Genomic DNA, 16,216 nt, shown 5'->3' with positions numbered 1-16,216 from the left:
ACCTGAAAAATTAAATAATTAGAATTAAATATAACCAAGGAGGTGAAAGACTTGTATGCTGCAAACTAGAAAACAGCTGAAAGACGTTAAAGAAGACCTAACAAATGGAAAGACATCATGGTCATGGAGTGAAAGAGTTAATACCCAAAGCAATCTACAGATTTAACACAACCTCTATCAAAGTTCATTACATTCATTGTTTTGGCAAAAAAAAAAAAAAAAAAAAGGAAAAGCCAGTCCCCAAACACATACAGATTTGCAAGGGTCTTGGTTAGCTAAAAACAATCTTGAAAAAAAGAATGTTGAAGAACTCACTTCATAATTTCAAAACTTACCATAAAGCTACACTGGTTTAAAAGATACTGTACTAGCATAAGGACAGACATATAAACCAAAAGAATAGAATAGAGAGCTCAGAAATAAATCTTCACATAACGAATGGTCAATTTATATTTGACAAGAGTGCCAAGACTATTCATTGGGGGAAGAACAAGTCTTTTCAACAAATGGTTCTGGGAAAAATGGACAAAGTATAAATCTGGACTTTACCTACCATTATAAGAAAACATTAATTAAAAAGAGATCTAAATGTAAACTCAAGAGCTAAAACAATAAAACTCTGAGGAAAAATAATGGAGAAAATCTCCTTGATACTGAGTCTGTCATTGACCTATGAATATGACATCAAAGCAAAAGTAACAAAAGAAAAAAATAGACTAAGCTTTATTAAAATTAAGAACATTTATGCATCAAAAAGCAAAAAGATAATATAATGAATGAGAGAAAATATTTCAAATTAAGTGTGAGATTAATATCCAGATTATATAAAGGATCCTTTTAAAAATACAATAAACCGCCCAAATAAAAACTGGTTTGAAACAAGATTTTCAACAAAAATAAACAAGTGACCAATTGCTTGTGAAAAAAAATGCTCAACATCAGTAGTTATTAGAGACCTGCAAATCAAAACCACAATAAGATACTATTTCACACCTGCTAAGATGGCTAAATAATAAAATAAGTAAGTAAATAAAAAGCTCCAGTATAACAGTTGTTGGTGAGGATGTGGAGAAACTGGATCACTCACTCATTACTGTGGACAACAGAAACTGGTAGTCACGCGGAAAACATTTCAGCAGTTTCTCAAAAGATTAAAAACAGAAGTACCATATGACCCAGCAATTCTACTCCAAGGCATATATCTTAAAGAATTTATAGCAGGGACTCAGATATTTGTATACCAATGTTCATAGAGGCACTGTTCACAAAAGGTGGAAACAACCTGCTGTCCATCTTCAGATGAACAGATAAACAAAATGTGGTCTATGCTTCATTGGAATATTATTCAATTATTAAAAATAATAAAGTTTTATTTTATTTTATTTATTTTTAATTTTAGAAGGGAAGCCCCTTTTTATTAAACTTGTACATCTTACTTTCTTCCTTTCAGAATCCTAATAAAAAACTTATGTTTCTGCTTACTTAAAAAAACCAAAAAACGAAGGAAACTATTAAAACATCACTTTTGTGATGGGAAAGGAGAAAACAAGATTCAACATAAGTATAGAAAACTGTATCAGGAGCAAAGAAATAATTCGAAGAGGAGCTTACTTCAGTCTAGGGCCAGACCACCTGCACTGCACACACAGCCCTAACCTAAGAGGATTTCCAAAGCAAACCAACCCCAGGAGACCAGGGAGCAAGCCCTAAGAAGTGTGTTACATCTGAAGTAACAAACAGAAAATGAATGATCACACAAATACAAATCACTTTATTTGAAAAAAGTACACACGCATTCAACACTTGTCTCCCCTCCCTTCCCAGGCTCTCTTTAATCAACAGCTGGTAGAGGAGGGCAAACCCTTAGCGACAGGGCGTTCACAAAATGTATGTGTTCTTTGCCAGTTGCCATTTGTAGTCCCCGGAAACCCAGAAGGTGCGGAGGGTGTACTCCTGGTGCCAGTGTGCCACCCTGATCAGGCAGACTATGGAGGCTCCCAAGAGGATCAGGACCATCACGGACAGCCCTGCCAGGACCACCATCACTTTAGTGCCGTGGGGCAGGGCAGGATACAACTCCTTGCCGAAGCAGCGCTGATGCACTCCTCCTTGGAGGGGTAGCTGTTTTTATTGCACTGGCACCCTCCATAGTTGAAGTTGTCAAGAGTTCCTCTCGGCATTAAAGTACCAGCGTGGGAAGGCTGCGCGGCAAGGCCCAGTGACCGCCTTGGCAGTGCAGTATTCTTCATAGTTGAAAATATCACTGGAGAGGTCACCAGCATCCTGATTTCTAAGAACACTTGGGACAGAGGAATCTGCTCCATTCCTGCTGGTGGCTGGACCATCGATGGTGTTTTCTGTGACACCAGCACATTTTGCAAGACACTCCTCCTTGGTCATATAATTATCATCATTCCCTTCACAGCCTCCATACACAAACTGCTGGCAGTATCTGTCAGTGACATTGTAGGACCACCTAGGGATGGCGGCCCAGCATCTTCCCACTATTTTCAAACTTGGCAAAATTCGTGGACAACACATTCTCCATTGGCAGCCTCAGCCCCAGAGAGGAGCAGCACTGCCAGCAGAGCAAGGAGAACCCAGCACCACTTCCGCCTACACAGCTGCGCCAAGACAGGCTCCATCTGGCCGCACGCCACCAGCCGTTGGGGTCTCGGGATCAGGTGCTGGAAGGGCATTTCCACTCACGTGCACTGGAGCGCCTCGCATTCAGGTGCGGGTGCTCGCAGATGGTCCCGGGGTGTGGTGCTGGCTCTTGCCATGCAGGAGATGTCCGGGAAGCCCTTTTCTCAGAACTTAGGTGTGTGGACACCCTGGCTCCTTTGCCCACGATGCTTCAGTCCGCTCCTCCCTCACCCCTGACTCTCCCCCAGTTCATAACCCCGCTGCACCCACAAACGCTTGGCGGGCGCTAGAGGCAATGGCAGCCGCTTAAAAGCAGCTACCCAAGGTGGTCCAAGAATGAAATTTTAATGTATGCTACAACACAGACCTCATAATCATTGTGCTTCGAGAAGTAAGCCAGATATAGAAGGACAAATATTGTATGAGTCTACTTACATGAGGAACCTAGAATAGGCAAATGTATAGAGACAGAAATAATAGTATTTTACCTGGGCTCAGGGGGAACAGGTGTAACTGTTTTCATGAGTATAAACTGTTTTGGAGGATGATGAAAAAGTTTTGGATATAAATAGTGGTGATGGTTGCACAATATTGCGAATGTATATATAATGCTACTTAGGTATACACTTATTGGTTAAAATGATAAACATTGTGTATATTTTGCCACAAGAAGACAACAAAACAACACATTTATTATCTCCCAGTCTCTTCAGTCTTTCATAAGATTGCAATCAATGTGCTGTCCAGCACTGAAGTCTTATCTAAAGGTTCTACTGGGAAATAATCTGCTTTCATACTCATGTGTGATTGTTGGCTGGTTCAGTTGCTTGAGGGTTACTGGATTGAGAAGCTTCTTTCCTGACTTGCTAGTGGCTCATGCTCAGTTCCTTGCCACATGGGTTTTTCAGAATGGCAGACTGCTTCATCAAAGCCAGAAAGAAAGGGAGAGTATGTTGGAAAAACAGAAATCACAATCTTTTATAACCTAATCACATGAGTGACATCAGTGACATCTCATCATCTCTGTCATATTTTACTGGTTAAAATTAAGTGACTACAGTCAGAGGGAGAGGATTATACAAAGATAACATCTCAGGAGGCAGGGTTCTTTGGGGGCCATCTTAGAAGTTGCCTTGCTGCAAAGAGATTATATAAAATGATACCATAGTATGTGCATGAAAATTATTATCACACTATTGTATCATCATATAATACCAAACCAAATGTTTCTGAATATTTAGCAACATGTACCCAAGGATTCAGATGACAGACTTGAATATTCACCTTTAGTCTATATTTTTCTTGTGCCACAAAACCCAGCCACAAAGATAAACACTTTGATACGTCCAACATTTCTTTTTGAAATGAGAGCATTTTGCATGCCATCTTAGATAAATAACATTTTTTGAAAGATGTTCAAACTATCTGGCCTTCTGCGATTTTGCTTGCTTTATTATTGAACATCAATACTTTCTTCCAACAACTTGACATGCCGTTATTGTGACTGTAAATCTGTGCTACATCTTTGTAGAATTGTAACTGATGCCCAATGACATCTAGCTGGTACCTTAAATTGTTTATCAATAAAATTAATTATGTCTTTGAATAATATACAAACATATGAGTGTGTATAAATGTTTGTATATGTAATTTGTGCATATTGACCCCAAATAGACCTATTATTTCTAAGAAAAAAGTGGTAAATCCTAAAACTCTGCCTCAGTTCTTAATAAAATAAAATATTTTTCATCCTACCTGGTCTCTAAGCTCTGATTAAATTGACTAATTTACTCATATTTCCATAAGATTTAAAACAGACATGTCTTAACTGCCTATCAAGTGCCTGCACTGGCTCTAGTTAATTCCTGGCATGAAAAAGCCTGCTTCATTTCCTTTACTAACTGTGAACTTTGGGGCAATTTATTTAGTAGCCCTTGGTTTCGGTTTTCTCAGTTGAAAATTTGATTAATAACATTTTCTGCTAGATAGGGATATCATGAGGATTAAATCAGTTAATACTTATAGAAGTCCTTAGAACAGTGTCTGTTATATCTCTATATAAATACATTTAGAGATAGAGATAGATAGATACAGAGGGGTAGAGGAATGATTGCTTACAGCAAAAATAAAATGTTGCAACAAATGTATTTTTATTGTCTCTATCTCAGCTCCTTGCCCTAGGAGCTCTAGTTTTCAGCTTGGTGTGGGTTGGGGGTGAGGATTAAGAAGGTCACAGCAAGGTTGATGAAACCCTCGAGCTTCCAAAATAAATATAACCGTAGTTTCTGCTTTAAAATAATCAACAACAACAACAACAACAAAACATTCTTTTAGGTTAAACAGTGTCTTCCAGATAATTACTCAGTTGATTCAATATTTAAACTTCCTTTCAGGGTTATTTCTCTCTTCCTAATCACTCTTCAATTAGTTTCTTCCCAAATATAGCTTTTTAAAAATCTTTAATGACAGCACTGATCATTGCAGTTCTCTTAGGGACAAAGTAATGTTTTTCTCTTTTATTACTACTCTGTTAAGGTAGAGGATTTTCAGCAGCACCTGCTAAGTCTTTTCCTAAGTTATTTTCCTCATGAGCTGGTTCAGGGGTCTACAATAAGAATTCCACCATTACTGAGTTTGTCTATTCCAACTATGCATTCAGAAATAAAGTGGTAATTGGTATGAAATACTAATGGTATTTGATAACCAAGTCAATTTATAGCCTGTGTTTAATAATCTTGAAAAGTTTGGAATTTCCCTTTTCTCTGTAACATTCTAACAATTGTGTTACGTTTCATTATGGGAAGGTTGGAAAAAAGACTCACAGTATATTAATTGTGGGAGGATCTCAGGTCCTAGTCCTGTTTCCTCCAAGTCTAGGAAGTGTGATTACAGTGTCGTCCTTAGAAGCACAAACCCTGGGACCAGACTGCCTTGCTTAACACTTGCTCTGTAACTCACAAGCTAGGTGAGTGTAGGCAGTTAACGTTCTAGGGAAACTGTTTCTCCTCAGTAAAATGAGGTATGTGAACACGTACTTCACAGGTTTGCTGTGAGAATTAGCCAAGTTAAATAATTGACAGCTGACCTCTGAACCTCTGAACAACATGGGTTTGAACTGCACTGGTCCACTTATAAATGGATTTATTTTCATTTAGTCCTATACAGTACTGCACTATCCTCAGACTGAATTGAGGGTGCAGAACTGCAGATAGGGAGGTCTGACTATGGGACTTGAGCATCCACAGGTTTTGGTATCCATGGCAGGTCCTGGAACCAAACCCCCAAAGATACAGGGGGACACAGTATACTTCTTAAAGCAGGAATATTAAAGCAACCCAACTACTGAGGGGCACAGGATTCTTCTGAGGGCTGGCTTTGATTTAAGAATTCAAGAATCTCCAGTGACTTTGGCAAACATTGTACTATTCTACAGTCTAGAACTTTTCCATCATGTAACTTCCCCTTTATCCTTCACTTGAGGTCATACTTCCTTCAGGGTCTGATGACTATCCAAGCTCCTCTTGGATCTCTCTCCATTTGTTCTTATAAGCATTGAACATAATAAAATCCTTGCACATTTACTTGTCTTGATATTTGCCTCTCAGAGAGTGTGTAGCAAAGGACTTGTTATCATTTGAGTTAACCAGGAAGCAGACTCTGAGATGAAGATTAGCATACAATAAGCTAATTAAGGATCATTCTTGAAATATTTATCTGTGAGAATAATAAAGGGATCATCAACTGGGGAAAGGAAGAATTTGAGCTTCATGTAGTATTAACAAAGGTATCAGCAGAGCCTATAAGGAGATTCCAGTCAGAAATGACTTTTAGTATGTCCCAGTTTAGCACTGTGTCTCAATTTCACCTTTGCCTCTGTCAGTCATTGCATGCAGACAACCCCCAGGAGTGGAGTGTGGCTTTCCAATTCAACTGAAGGGAATATCAATGTATTGTATAATTATATTTTAATGAGTTTCTAATCTAGAGACAAGGTTTTGCATAGTTTCATATAACTTAATTAAGTAGACTCTACTTTGGGGGCTTGACCTATTCAAATACTAAAATGTATATACTGAATATTTCAATACATATTTATGAAACTATCTTATAAATATATATTTTTATAGAATTTTAAATCAGTTAATGGCTTCTGATATTACACATTAAGAACCTTCACTAATTGCCTATATTAAAAGTAAAATTTTATATGGTGCCATAAAACCACATAATAAATTATTATTAGTCTCCTATACAAAGTATTTAAAAAAATCCTAGGTTGGGGTACTCTGAAACTTAATGGTTTCTTCTGTAGTACTTTTGTAGAAAGACCAAATAGGTGCTAGATATACTCTTAGCCTTGAGAATATATTATGGTATTCTATAACTCTAAGAATTCAAGAATTCTTAGGGGTTCCAAGCAGAGCTAAACTACTAGGATCATTTACCCACTATTATGTTACTGACTATAACCTATGTAACCTGTCTGACCAGAAATCTTCACTATATTTAAATCAAGCAGGATTTTTCCATAAGTGAGCATTTTCTTGGAGCTTGCAATACTTATCCTAGGTTTCTGTGCTGTTAATTAGCCTGTGAACTCCAAAAATTAAGACTCTGCTCCAACTAATTTGCAAATGACCTCAGTATTACCATTTCCATAATATCTTTTATATAAACAAAGACTGTTTTAAAAATATATACCATGAAGGTATAATGTGATAATGGATATTCTAAAAGAATGTTCTAATATTCTGACATTAAAAAGGTTGAACAGATGCTTCAGAGACTTTTGACTTTGATTTGTTAGTTATTCATCATTGGTCACCACTCTCCTACGTTTGATAGAGCATGAGAAGTGCTCCCCAAATATCAAAGTAATCATTTTTGTGATTCCTATAAATACAAGCTCTGGGGAAAAGGCAACTGAACAATCAAGACAGGGTAAAGGCAGGGAAGTATTTTATTATAGGCCACTTCAAAGATCAGTTCATACTGCCCATAATAACAAGTTTACATGATCCTGCCTAAGTCTGCTATTAGCAATTGCACAGTTACATTATGCATGACATTTGACTATTCATAGAAAAGAAAATGTACTGTATTCCATTAGTGGTTTCCTATGAGTGTAAGTCTACAAATTACTGGTGATGTTTAGGCTGATGTGTTACTCTTTCGCATATTTATAATGCTCCTGTCACACTCATTATTAATATGAATGCAGTGTGAGGTATTAAAGATCAATATGATTTCTATCAGTTTCAGATTCTGTTTGTGCTAAAACTCTTATGCAAATATGATAGTGTATTTACATTCTGCACTTATGCATGATCATGAAGGAATCTTGTGCTTTACCTTATATCACAGCTGGTATACTAAAAGTGTAAAAAGACACCTGAAATAAGTTAAAGTAAATGCTATTATTTCTGAAATCGGGAAATGATGAGAATCTCCAGTGGCTGGCTAGTCTTTTGATTCAGAACAACTTGTAAGTTGTTGACAGTGTCTAGGAAGACCAGCACATCATTTTTCCCCAAAAATGCAGATTTGTTTTTAATGGCAAATATTTCCAAAAGAGGTATTTATAGAATGCAGGTTTAAGCAGAGTTTCCTGGACTCTAAGAAGTGTATCTTTCCCTTTATTGTGTGTGTGAGTATAAAGATTTTTGTGCCACATGCTCCTATATGATTGGTCCCTTAAGAAAGTTTAAAATTCTGCGATGGATAAGAACAAAATATATCTTACATTGTCAGTGTGCCTGTCACAAATTAGATTTGGGACATTTTAGTTCCCTGATCTCAAGAATTTATACACTTTCACGATGAAAATAAATTACTGAAGATTTTGCTTCCAGCTTTGACAGTATAGACATAATCAGACCACAAATACTAGTAATATTTTTTTTAAGGAAAAAAAAAAAAACCAAAGTGGAAAACAAACACAAATCTGTGTTCAAAGTCACTGGAGGGTAGTCAGTACTCAGGCCAAGATTTAAGAAGAAGAAAACACATTGAGGTGACCTATATTTTTGCAGGCATTGTTTTTTTCCCCTCGGTAACTTTGGCTGTCAGAAAGCAGGAACCTTCAGTTTGTAGCAATCTCACTGACTTACCAAGGCAGCCACGACTTGAAGAACTACTACCTCAAATAAAAGTCAACTACAGTTGATTTCAGGATGCAAATGTGTTTAAATGTTTAAAAATCTATCATGCACCTCACTACTTAGGAGACCAAATGAGAAAATTTGTATTTAATGCATAAATATATTTCATAAAATTCAGCACTCAATCATGGTTAGAGGAAAAATTAAAATAAGCCACACCAAAAATCAGGGAAGCCAAGAATAGTAGGGGTGATCCTTCATTTAATAAATGAGTATTTATACAAAGTACCGCATTAAAAGAGAGAATAGTGGAATCTCACTGCAGAAAATTAGAGAAGTCTATTTATTAAATTATTTATATTTTATGTTATTTTGGCAACATAAAAAAATACAAGTATGACAAAGAGAGAAATAAAACTGTCTTAACACAAGGCATTACTGTTTATATAAAAAAAATCCCGAGTATACATGTAAACTATTAGAACAATTAAATAAATTTAGCACAATCTCTGGATACAATGCCAATATACAAAATTAAATTGCATTTCTATACATCAGCAACAAGCTATTAGAAGATCTAATAAAAGAATTCATTTGTAATAGTACCAAAAATATCAAACTAAAACATATTTCTGAGAAGCATTAAAAAATCTAAATAAATTGAAAATTTATCCTTTTTATAAATGGAAAGATTCATTATAAAAATGTTCATTCTTTTAAAATTCATTTATGGATCCAAAGCAATTTAAAATAAAATATGTACAGTTTATTTTTTCCTGAGAAAACTGACAAAATAAATCTAAGACATACGGAAATGCAAATGGCTAGAACAGTGAAGACACCCTTGTGAGGAATAACAAAGTTAAAGGATTTGCACTACCTGTTGTAGAGACTTATTTCCAGTTTATGATAATTAAAAGCATTGTTGAAATAAGAATTAAAGAGCAGACTGATAGAACAAAGAGTCAGACCTACTTGTACAAATACAAATCTGCGTATATAGTCACTTCATTCACAACAATAATCGCCACTATTTATTGTGGGTTCATCACCACTCGTGGGTTCTGGCCAGCAGAAGTCCCACTGAAACGGAATGAGTTACTCAAGACTCTATGGAAAAAGTCAAGAGAGCGAGAGGTAGTCGGAAGCCAACTCCCCGAACATCTCAATTGCTCCCACATTTACTGTCTACAATCAAAGGAGAAACCATTGACCATTGTGAGATGGAATGCAGGAATTTACGAAATCACTGACCATTGTGTGATGGAATGCAGGAATTTAGGGAAAGACAGGGTGGGATTTAGATTGTAGAGTCTAGCAAAGGTCAGAAGGCCCTCTAGGTTTTAGCAAGTATTATTTGTGTTGACATCAGGCAAGCCTTACAGCTTATCAGGGCAAAATGTCTGAGAAGTAGCTGCTTTAACATTATTCTTGGACTCAGGCGGCTGTGCCTGTCTTAGGTTGCCCCCCTCTGGGGGTCTTACCCGTCATTGGCTAACCAGCCTTTTCACCTCTGAGTTTGCAGCTTATCATCTTGGACTCAGGCGGCTGTGCCTGTCTTAGGTTGCCCCCCTCTGGGGGTCTTACCCATCATTGGCTAACCAGCCTTTCACCTCCGAGTCTGCAGCTTTTTATAACATCATTCCAGCCCAAGACTCATTTCTTTGGGGGCCTACAGTTTACCTTTAGGGAAGTCATGGGGAGAGGGGAATAATATACATTCTTATAAATATGTTAAAGTGGACCACCAGCCCAGAAGCGGCTGTGGTCTGTTAGAATTTGTTAACCCAATCATGGGCTCCCACAGTTTATGCTGGATCAACTGAATATTCAGATAAATGAAAATGAGCCTGGACTCTTATCCTATGCCACACTCATAAAAAAAAAAAAAATCTAGTTGAGTTGTAGTCCTAAATGGAAAAAAAAAGTAATTTTTCCAAAAGAATTATAGAAGAATATCTTCTGCTTACTTTGGGAGAACAACATTTTTTTTAAGATAAAAATAAAAGAGCAAAAAATTAATAATGAAGGAAAGTATTAATTAAATAGACCTTATTTAAATTCAGAATTTGTATTTGTAAAATATGTTACAATTAAGAGACTGAAAGTATAAACCAGAGAATAATTAGAACATATATCTCAGACCGAAGATTCATATACATTAGCATATAAAGATTGCCACAGATCAATGAGAAAGCACAGACTGTGCAATAAGAAAATGGGAGAATAAATAGAAAATGCTTTTCAACAGAAGATATTAAAACTGCAACACACCTACTAAAAGATATTCAACATTATTAGTCACAACCACAACAATTTACCTATATATCCCACCTCAACTAAAAAAAAAAAGTGTTGGTGAGGATATAGTGTGATTGGAATTACATTTATCATTGGCAGGTTTGTAAACTGGTGCAACCATTTTAAAAATAGTAAGTTCAATGTATGCATATCCTATTATATACCAATTTCACTCCTACATAACTTTACATCAAAAGACACGCATAAAATTGTGAAACCAGCATTATTTGTAATAGCACCAAACTGGAAATACCACAAATTCCATCAACAATAGAATGGACAAATAAATTGTGACCTATGTTCATATGTAACATTGTTTAGTAACCTAAAGTAATAAATCCCCACTATGTGCAACAGCATGGATGACCCTCACAGATCACTGCTACATGCAACAACATAGATTAATTTCAAATTATAATCAGTGAAAGAAGTCAGAATCAATAAGTACTATATGACTTCATCGATGGAAATTCCAAAACCAAGAAAAACTCATCATTGCTGACAGAATTCAGAATAATAGTTCTTTGGGGGCATAATGCCAAGGAAGGGGCACAGGATATATTTCTGGTTTTCATGGTGATTTTCTATATTTTGATGTGAGAGGTTCTCACACAGTTGTGTTAACACTGAAAATTAAAGAAGCTATACACATTTTATGTATATGTTTTCCATCCTGTACATTGTGTATTTCAATAAATATTTTAAATCAAGTATTTGTATAACATTGTTTTGAGGAAATTGTCACTATTCAAATAATAGCCATATTTCTATTAGGAAATATAAAACCATACAATATGTGTTCTTGTATGCTGCACTATCCCACCATGACATTTACTTCTGAGAAAGAAACTGGAGGAAGAAATGGGACATGTATCCATTTATTGATTTCTTCACCCAAATATTAACCCATATTTATGAGAAAAAGATAACATAAATCACACTAAATATTTTGAAAAATAAAGACATTTTATCACAATAATATATATTTCAAGAAAGGGAATGAAAGAATGAACTCTCTCTCATTTCTGCTATCAAATCTGTACTCTTGCCTCAAAGTTATTTCAAATGCTAAAATTAAATGTAGTTTCACTCAGCTCTCCAGTCAAAATCAATGGGCCCTTCTGTTATTCCAGAGTGCTTTGCTTGATTTCCATATTATTATTATAATACACATATAATTCTGTTTTGCATAATACTTATTTGTTTAATGCCTTCTTCATTAGGTTTATGTGTGACAACAACAAGTACAAAGATGAATTCATGAAGTTTCTGTCCCCTCATTTTTTTTACTTTAAAGGAAAAGTACATACCTTTAATTGTATATTGCAATGAAAATCTATAATAAGGACTGCCATTAAGATGGAAGAAAGATACATTTGAACAAATTGCATCACAGGGAAAATCCTGTGACCGAGGGAGGGTTTGAGCCAGATCTAAGTATATAGTAAGTCATTCCTTTGTTATTTTATTTAGTCAATTATTCAAGATTTATTGAGTGTTTCTACATGCCTGGCACTGAGTCAGCTGCTGGAAATACACTAAAGAGTAAGATGCAGGCTCTAACCTAGAGAAGTTCAGAGTTTAATGACAGAAATCCATGCCTTGATATATAGTCACAGCAGAGTGGAAGGCATGTATAAGCTATGGTTCAAGCACTCTGACAGCACAGAGGAAGAAGAGATAGTGGCTGAGTGGTCAGTAGATACAAAAACAACATCAACTATATATATTTTTCACTTTTCACACATAAAGCACTTCTCTAAATTTTCCACACACGACTCCTTTCATTTGTGTGTACACTAAATCTCTTCAGCAGGCATTATTACTGAACTTAATGGATGAGGAAACCAGGAAACCAGGAGTCAAACTAGCTTGTCAAGGATACACAATTAGTAATTCACAGATCCAGGCTTAGAAACTAAAATCATCCAATTTCAAAGCTCTGAAAATACGATCTTAACCATTCATCATGTACTCTCTATGAACATACCCTCAAGTGACACTTTTCCACATGCAGGCATTAAGGGTGAAGACCGAAAAAAATTCACAAAACTCTATTGCACTGAATACAGATGGGACTCAGAATTTTCTTCAACACAGGCCTACTGGCACTACTGATTTCTCAGAGGTACACTATTAATTTCTGTCTTGAGAAGTCTGTAGAGAAAGAGAAACTCTGAGCATGTAGGTAGGTGAAACAGTAGGTGATTATTAACCTTGAACTCTTCATCTGGTCAGTTGCTTATCTCCACTTGAGTTTGTTCTTTTTCTGGAGTTTTGTCTTGTCCTTTTGTTTGGAAGGTATTTTGTCTCCTCATTTTGCTTAACTCTCTGTTTCTGGATATATTAGCTATGTCTCCTGGCCCTGAAAGTGTGGCCGTACATACGAGGTGATCTGTGGGACCCAGGGTCACAGTCCTCCCTGGTTAAAGAGCCAGGTGCTCACAGGTTATCTCCTGGTTGGGCTGCATGCACCCTCCTGTTGTGATTAGGCTGTAACTGCTGGGGGTGTGCTGGCTGCCCGCCAGGCATGCTAGCTGGGGAGGTGACTCCTTTGGGGACACTGTAAGGAAGGGCAGGATCTGGCCTGGCTGGCTGAGAGGTCCAGCTGTGTCTGCTGCAGACACACTGATGTGTCAGGCTGGCCCCCCGCACAACTGTCTGTGAGACCCAGCTGCATCTTTTGTTTGTGTGGTGTGTGGAGCTGGCCCCCTGCAGTGGGGCAAGAGAATACAGAGGTCATCACAGCATATGCTGATGTTGTTTCAGAATTTTTGTTTCTTCTTTTGAATTTCATTATTAATCTTTACAGTGAGTAACAAGAAATTTAGACATGTGATCATATATTCAATTTCCACTTTCACAAAGCAGCTCTGTTTGATTTTAGCATCTGGTATTAATATGGAGTGTTACTAAATTCAGGATGCAGTTAATGTGCATTTTAAATCTTAATTTGTTCCATGTCTTATGCATTTATTAGTAGAGAATTTTAAGGCAGTACTGTTTTTGTGGTGAAAATATTATTGAGACTTAAAACTTGATGTCTAAATGAGAATCAAAGCATATTCAATGGTGCTGCACCTCCTGAAATCTAAATGTGAGACAGTGCCAACCAAAAATGACAGGGACTCATGCTGCTGGAAAAGCCTTTCAACTTTGATAAAATGTCTGCTCCAAAGTATCCAATACTCTTCCACATTGAATACAAGCAATTGTCATTTTGATTTTTTTCATGCATGAATTACAGAAAACAGAACTGAACAAAAAAAAATTTTATCTCTAAAGAGAATCAAAAAGAATGAGCCTCAGTTCACGTATATAATATACAGTGCTGAAAAGTCTGTAAAAAAAAATCTGTAGGAATTCCCGAAGCCTAATTTTACCTCATATTTTTCATGCACTTCTCAACAGAACTATTTAATCAAGAATAATGAAAATTAATGATTATCAGACAGCACTTCATTTCCAAAGAGCTGTAGGGAAGTTAACACCCTGTTATACAGACTTAGCTCTAACAGGCTTCTGGGTCACTGGTGAGCTGGTTCAAATGTGGATCTACTGTGCTGATTAGTCATGAGTCATGTGTCTGCAATTACAAGGGCTGTGCTTGGGTACTCTTCAAAGACAGCACTGTAGAAACCAGATGTCTATTAAAAGCTTTTATTCAAAATACATGAGTCAACTCAACATTGGAGAAATATCTCATTTTAAGAAAAAAAGACCAATATAGATATGTGAGGGGGCACCTCAATTATCTAAGGAAGTTATCTAAGTCTGATTATCTAAGTAAGTTCTACAGTGGAACATTTTACTACAACAATTTTGCTTAGATGTCAGGTACTTTCTCTATGTTTCAAGTACAGCCTTGCCAAACTAAATAATAATAATAATAGTATTTTTTCTAATTTCTTTCTCTCTGCTTTTTTTGTTTTTGAAATTCTTTTTTTTAAATCAAAGTTATTTAGCTTTATCTTTTTTGGGAGGCCTAACTAGGTTTGTTTGTTTGTTTGTTTATTCATTTATTTTAATGGCAGTACTGTGGATTGAACTCAGGACCTCATGCATGACATGCACTCTACCACTGAGCTCCCCCCATACTCTGCTTATTTTTATGTAGGTCTTCTGTTTTGGACAATATTTTCTTCTGACACTGGATGACATCATCCACTGCTACCTTCTCAATTTTCACATGTGTACTCCTTACTTGAAATCTACTCTCTTAACAAATTTCTAGGATGCAGTATATATAGTATTATTAAGTATATTCATCATGTACATTCAATCTCTAGATTTATTCATTCTTTATAACTGCAATTTTATATCCACTGAACAACATCTTCCTAGCTTCCCCACCCCACCACCAAATATGTGCTCCTATGTATGTGACATTTTCAAATTCTATGTATAAGTCAGACCACATAGTTTTGTTTTGTTTGATTTCTATATATGGCTTATTTCATTTAGCATAATATCCTCCAGGTCATCCATGTTGTCATGAATGGTAGGGTCATTTTATTTTTTGAAACTAAATAATATTCTGTTATACATATATACCACAAAATTTCTTTATCCATTTATGTGTCAATGTACACTTAGGTTAAAATGACCTTTCAAGGATGCCAAAGCATTATAAAAATGTTGTAATGAATTATTATTAAAATGCTTAAGACAAATGAACAAAAACAAAGTTTTAGCAATGAAATAGAAGATAAGAAAAATTAAATTGAATTTTATAAATAAAAAATAGAATAACTTTTAAAAAAATTGATGGACTGGCTCAACAGCAGAATGAGGTATACAGAGGAAAGAATCAGTGAACGTGAAGAAAACAGAAATTACCCAATCTAAACAAAAGTAAGATAACAGACTGAAAACAAACAAAGAAAGCAGAGTCTCAGGAACATGTGGGACTTTAACTACATATCTGACATCTGTGTCATCAGAATCCTGGAAAAACAGAAGAAAAGGGTGGGGCTGAAAATGTATTTGAATACTGAACTGAAAACTTCCAGAATTCAGCAACAGACATAAGCTTACAGATTCAAGAAACTGAACAAATGCCAAACAGAATAAACTCAAAGAAACCACACCAAGACACATGATTTGTCAAAATTCTGAAAACTAAAGACCAAGAAAAAAATTTTAGAAGTACTTAGAGTGAGTGAGAC

The 16,216-nt window shown here is 36.0% G+C and overlaps 1 pseudogene; it reads right to left on the bottom strand.

Annotated features, from left to right (window-relative positions):
- Positions 1–1,878: 1,878 nt before the first annotated feature.
- LOC116156556 (kunitz-type protease inhibitor 2-like) lies at positions 1,879–2,699 on the bottom strand (annotated as a pseudogene).
- Positions 2,700–16,216: the final 13,517 nt, after the last annotated feature.

Source organism: Camelus dromedarius, chromosome 25 (assembly GCF_036321535.1).
Source record: "Camelus dromedarius isolate mCamDro1 chromosome 25, mCamDro1.pat, whole genome shotgun sequence".
Taxonomy (NCBI): domain Eukaryota; kingdom Metazoa; phylum Chordata; class Mammalia; order Artiodactyla; family Camelidae; genus Camelus; species Camelus dromedarius.
Note: the sequence above shows the minus strand (reverse complement) of the source record. Positions and strands in the feature narration are given on the sequence as shown.